We start from the raw sequence: 6,000 nt of genomic DNA, 5'->3' as shown, positions 1-6,000 counted from the left end.
TTGAGATCTGCTGGTGGTCCCCTTCAGCTGGTAACTTGGCCCTCCAGCCTGGTCACTTTTAGTCCAACCCCTTTCAGGGTAAACCAGAGTTCAACTCAACAATAGCCCTACATCTCAAATCAGATCACTGGCTCAAGTCCAGACCCACTAGTCCTGCTGGCTTCATGCTAGCCTCCTCAGCGAGGTTGTAGGGGGACCCAGTCCCTCCCTCTATCCGAGGTTCCAGCCAAGTCCAGTTCCAGGACCTTACAAGAAGTGATTAAGACCTGTCTCATCAGACCTTTTGAATTACTTCCTGTGTCAGCATGTTTTCTCCTCAGGGGGCTTGCATTATCAGCAGGGTTCTGTTCTGGGCCCTAGCTCCCATATGGCAAAGAAAATTAAACCAACAAATTAAAAAAAAAAAAAAAAAAAAAAGGACTAGGCCTCTTGTCCCACAAGAACCCTCCAGCCATCTGTATTACTCCTCCACACTCTCAGGAGACTTAAAGCAGCTTGGCTTTCTGCTGCGCTCCTCTCTGGAAGCTAAGAATGAGAGATCTGTCCACTTCCAAGGACTAGGGATCTCTAGGCTGGGCTTCTCTCTTTCAAGGCTCCTCCTCCAAGTCCAGCATGCTTCATAGGTGTGGTAGGACAGGGCCACATGAGCCCATAGCTGCTCTTTAACCCCTTCCTGTCTAGTGCAGGGTTTGTATATCCCATCACAGGATAATAGTATTTCTCTACCTCATAGTGGTGTTGGGAGGATAAATACATTAAATATGGTGAGAATCGCACAGATACTGTGGAAATGGGGGCAATACTGAGGTAGATAGATAGCTCAAAGTTTCTTCTTACAAGATTGTTTCGAAGAATGGAGTAAGTCTGTCACAGGGATCTGAGTCATCTAAATGCTCAGATAGACTCAAGAGTGTAACATTAAATTGTTTTATATTATTCTCACAAACCTCAAGTTTTTTAAGAATTGGTGCTATTCTTAATCAAAGCACCTACTATGGTCTTGATGCAGTCTCCTCTAAGTGGTGTTTGGGTTTTTTATTTGTTTGTTTTTTTAAACGTAGTCCTCTAAAAAGTTACATTTGACAGTCTCTAAAACTAACTTCAAGTTGAATTGATCTAAATGTGATTGTAAAACCTAAATGGTAGACAAAATTGTATCAAATGATATCAGTTGTGACAATACAATGGACAGACGATAAATTATCAGTAGCTTCGATAGCTGCCAAGGAAATTGTGATGATGAGAAGCTAGGAAAAAACCCTTTGCTTTTTTCTACCACTTGTAGGAGTTGCAACATCTGAGACTTCAGGACAGATCCTCAGCCGGTACCTGTTGGCATTGTTCCATTGGCTTCCATGGAGCTATGCCGATTTACACCAGCTGAGGATCCGACTCTATTGGCATGTCTGCACTGCAATAAAACACAGCTGACATGGGTCAGCTCACTCAGGTTCAGGCCTATAAAACTGCAGTCTAGACATTTGGGCTCAGACTGGAGCCCAGGCTCTGGAACCTTCCCCCTAGCCTGAGCCCAGACACCTACACTGCAATTTTATAGTCCCGCAGCCCATGCCCTGCAACTCCAAGTCAGCTGACCAAGGCCAGCCATGTATGTTTTATTGCAGTGTAGATGTATCCTATATGTTTTTCTGTAGCGCCACATTTTCTTGTGGAAGGTCCTTTAAGAGGCAGTGTACTATGAGCTAGGTGATAAGTAGGGGAAAACAGATAATTCTTTTTGCTTATCCCTGCAAAATTTAGCTTAGGGCATATTTGGAAAAATATATAAAATTATCAAGAGTTTCAGAATCCAACCCCTGAAATGTAGACTGTGTGAGAAGCAAGAGCTACATCTTAATTAATATTCATGTTTAATGTTTTATTTTGAAGTCAACAACTATGTACCAGTCTTTCTTAGGCCTTGTCTACATGGGAAAATTTTCTGTTGATTATTTGATTTAAAAATGCCAACATTTTCCATTAATGTTATTCACAAATTATTCACCAGCTGTAGACAAAAAATATTTTCTTTTGAAAGTTTCTTATTGCAGACAAATGAGTCAGTTTTGTGGGTTTCCTTCCTTTTTCAAAACCCTGCTGTCACTATGTGCAATTTCCTCAACCACAGGCAAAACATTTGCAGACCAAAAAGCACACAGGCTCTCCAAGAGAGGCTTTTCTGGGTGCAAGGAACTAGAAATATTTGCAGGTCGATTTGTTGTTTTAAACACTTTTTCACAAAGAATAATATCAAAGATTACGCTTGACTGAATCGGACATTCATTTTAACCAGTCTAAAACTCTGCCCCTCAACTCCATTTGTGTTCTTTATAAATTTTGTTTGTTTGCTCTCACTGCTTAGTGAAGATACATGCATCATTTCATACTCAATAAATATTTTTCAATATATCTGTGTCTTTTATATAAGATGTTACCGGTGGGTGAATTTAGTGCATGTGAAAAACACCAGAATGATAAAGAGAAGCCTTCGGTTGTTGGGGTTGTCAAAAGAACAGGGATAGCACAGCTAGTGACAGGAGTCTGCAGCTACAAGGTATGTCAAACTCACGAAAAAAAAATCACAGAAATTGGGCTAGTTTTTGAGAAGAGAGGCAGGGGTGTACATTAGGCTCACCAGTCCCAGACTGCATGCCAGGGGGATCTAGTCACATAGAGTGTTAGGGTTCTTAGGGATTGGCTTGTTTTGGCCTTGTTTTGAAATGAGATTAGCTTGATTTTTGGCTTATTGTGAAAGTTGGGGTGCTCATTTACCATGTGAAAATTGGCAACTGTGCTGCAACTTGTCGAAAAGCTGAAATTGCATGCTAATGCTTTTCTTGCTTTATTTAGGCCTGGATCCTGCAAATGCTTATGCACATTTTTCACTTTAAGAATGTGAGTAATCCCATTGAAGTCAATGAGACTACTGACATGCTTACAATTAAGCACTGTTCGCAGGACTGGGACCTTAGTCTATAAGGTCTCCAGGATAGGGAGAAATGTGCATTGCATAAGCTACATATGCTCTAAAATTAATAATGATAGTGCAAACTTCCTCATTCCCTCCCAATGTGCTTCAATCGTTGCTGAGATAAATTGCTTCTAATTCTGCCTCCCTCACTTTGTCTAACCTCAAGATTTTATTATGAGTCTTGTGATGTCTGAAGTTTCTCCTCAAAACTCCAGCTCATGGAGTCTACATGAGAATCTCAGGTTTCTTTTTCATTAAAAAAACAAGCAAATAAAAACAAACAAACCTTCTAGACCTACAGGTTGTAGAAAAAAGCTTGAATGTGTGACCCCAGTGCAACTTAAGGGCTCAAAAATCAAAACACAAATGAAAATGAACCAAAATGTATTTATTTATTCACTCAATATTTGGGCCCGACTACTGATTTTTTAACACGGAGTTGGCAATCCCTGTCCACTTTTGTCCATTCTTTGACTTTTAACTTTGGTTAACTGATGCTGCTATTATGTCTTTTATAGTGGCTGTTCTACAGTCTTCTGGTGAAAAAGATATATCCTACAAATGGTAAACAGTTCAATTGTTTACATTTTCAGGAAAAAACTGCAATAAACTACATAAATGCAATATTAAGGATGAACCATTCTATTTCCTCATTTAAAAAAATCCAAGAAATTCAATAAAAACAATGCTAAAGTGAAGTTAAAGGGTCACTGTCAACTTAAAATTTTAGAGGCTGATACATTTTTAAAATTCAATTTTCTTACAAGCACATTAAATCACACTGCCTGAAATATTTGGCAAAACATTCAATTAAAAAACTATAATTTTTCTGCTCACTGTTGATGCTTACATGAGTCTTTTGGACAGGTCTTGGAGTGAAAAACCAAATATACTCAGGCCTATCTCTTTTCCTCACTGTGCATACTCCTGCCTGTCTCCAGATGTTGTCTCAGGCCATGTCTACACCTACCACAGATTGACGCTGCTGTGATCGATGCAGCAGGGGTCGATTTAGCAGGTCTAGTGAAGACTCACAAAGTGCTCTTCAGTTGACTCCGGTACTCCACCGGAACGAGAAGAGTAAGGTAAGTCGACAGGAGAGCATCTCCTGTTGTCGCCGCACAACGTAGACACCGTCGACGGGAGAGCATCTCCCGTTGACGCAGCACAATATAGACACCGCAGTAAGTCGACTTCAGCTACGTCGACTCCACTTACATTATTCATGTTGTTGGAGTAGTGTAACTTAGGTTGACTTACCCCAGTAATGTAGACAAGGCCTAAGTTTCATGCCCCCACCATTGCTACTCCCACTGGTGCTTCAAGGGCAGTATAGCACAATGGTGGGAGATTTCCCAATGTAGTCTACTACATGCAAGTCCTTTGATGATTTTATCTTTGCAAAAGAAGAAAACAGAAACTTAAAAAAAGAATGCGGATGCTTGAGAAAAAAATTCAGGAAGTGCAGCGATCACAGAAAGAAAGGAAGCAAATTATCATCAAATTCATGCTTTTCTGTTTGCCCTGATACTAACGCTGATTTTTTGGAAAACAAAGTTATGTGTTTCAGTGATACAGCAACAGCCTCAGAGCAGCAGACCCTGTGACAAAAAAATATGCACTGATGTCACAAAGGGAGAAGAGTTTAATTATTTTTAGATTTAGATTTAATTAAATCCCTATCAAAACCTATAGATGCTTGTACAGTATCTTTGTAGGGCTGATCAGGTTTCCATCATAACTCGCTTTCTCCTTCCCTCCCAAATGCTGGGTTTCTAGGAGAATGTTCATTTAATTGAAAAGCATCTGCTTTTATAGTAAATTTCAAGTTTTTTTGGCAGAAAACTTCAAATTAAAAAAAAGATTTTTGGCTGCAAACTTTTTGGTTTTCAATTTTTTGATGAAAAGTCAAAACTTTTCCATGGAAACAAAACCTACTTTCTAACCAGCTCTGTATGTTTGTGGATTTTTTTTTTTAAATATGTTCCTGAAACACCAGCTTTCCTCTCATAGCCATTCATAACACCCCAACTAAGATTGCTAGGTGGATGTCATCTTTCTCATGATGGCACCACAATCCACACCCCCACGGGCACTATGGGATAGATCCCCAAAGACACCTAAGCATTGTAATGCTGACTGTTGCAGCACCTAACTTTTAGGAGCCTTGCCAGTCAGTGGAATTCAGTCCTGAGTTAGGTGCCTTGCCTCCCTATAAAATGAATAGGCAGAGTTAGGCATCTGAGTGGTATTTGCAAAAGCCAGCACAGTGGGCAGGGAATTCCCTAAACTAGCCAGTTGGAAATGCTGAGGAGATAGGTGGGGGCCTATATTCTGCCCCTCAAAGGGAGTTAGGCACTTAAGTCCTTTTGTGGATCTATAGCACTATGTCCATATAGAGGCCTACCTAAATTGTAGCAAATGACATGGAGCGCACTTAGGAGTGGTTTTTCAGTCCTCTAACATGTTCATTCCTCAAACCCAGGAAAGGAAGGTCGTCTCAGTGAAGTCTACTTCTCCAGTCTTGCTAGTTACTGAGTGCCACCTGGGAAATCGTGAGAATTGAAAGTACTCAGAACTTTCCAGGAAGTCCACAGGAATTCACAAGATCAGGCCTGTATTTCATGCTCAGATTCAAGTTTCAAACTTGGTTCATTTCTTCAAGTTTACCTTTGAGTAGCAAATGAGCATGGAAAGATTTAGTACAAGGAGTGAATGCTTGGAAATGCTTCTGTAACATTGTTCTGCAGTCTTAAAGTTGTTACTGCTAGAGCACGTAATACTTATTCTGGCTTCAGGAAACAATATTTATCACAGGGAGATATTTTTATTAGAGTTACACGTTAGAGAACTTAACACCATTCAGAATACAGCAGGGCAATTTTTTTTAACCAAAACTGCAGATTGGGGTCAATTAAAAAAAGATTTCAAAAAGTGTTTTGTTTCAACATTTTCAGAAAAATGTTTCAGCTGTTTGATTGGAAGTGACTTTGTTTTGAAGTTCATTTCAACGTCATTAAAAATTTAAA

This window comes from Trachemys scripta, chromosome 6, assembly GCF_013100865.1.
Source record: "Trachemys scripta elegans isolate TJP31775 chromosome 6, CAS_Tse_1.0, whole genome shotgun sequence".
Taxonomy (NCBI): domain Eukaryota; kingdom Metazoa; phylum Chordata; order Testudines; family Emydidae; genus Trachemys; species Trachemys scripta.
The sequence above is the reverse complement of the archived record's forward strand: the minus strand, read 5'-3'. Positions refer to the sequence as shown.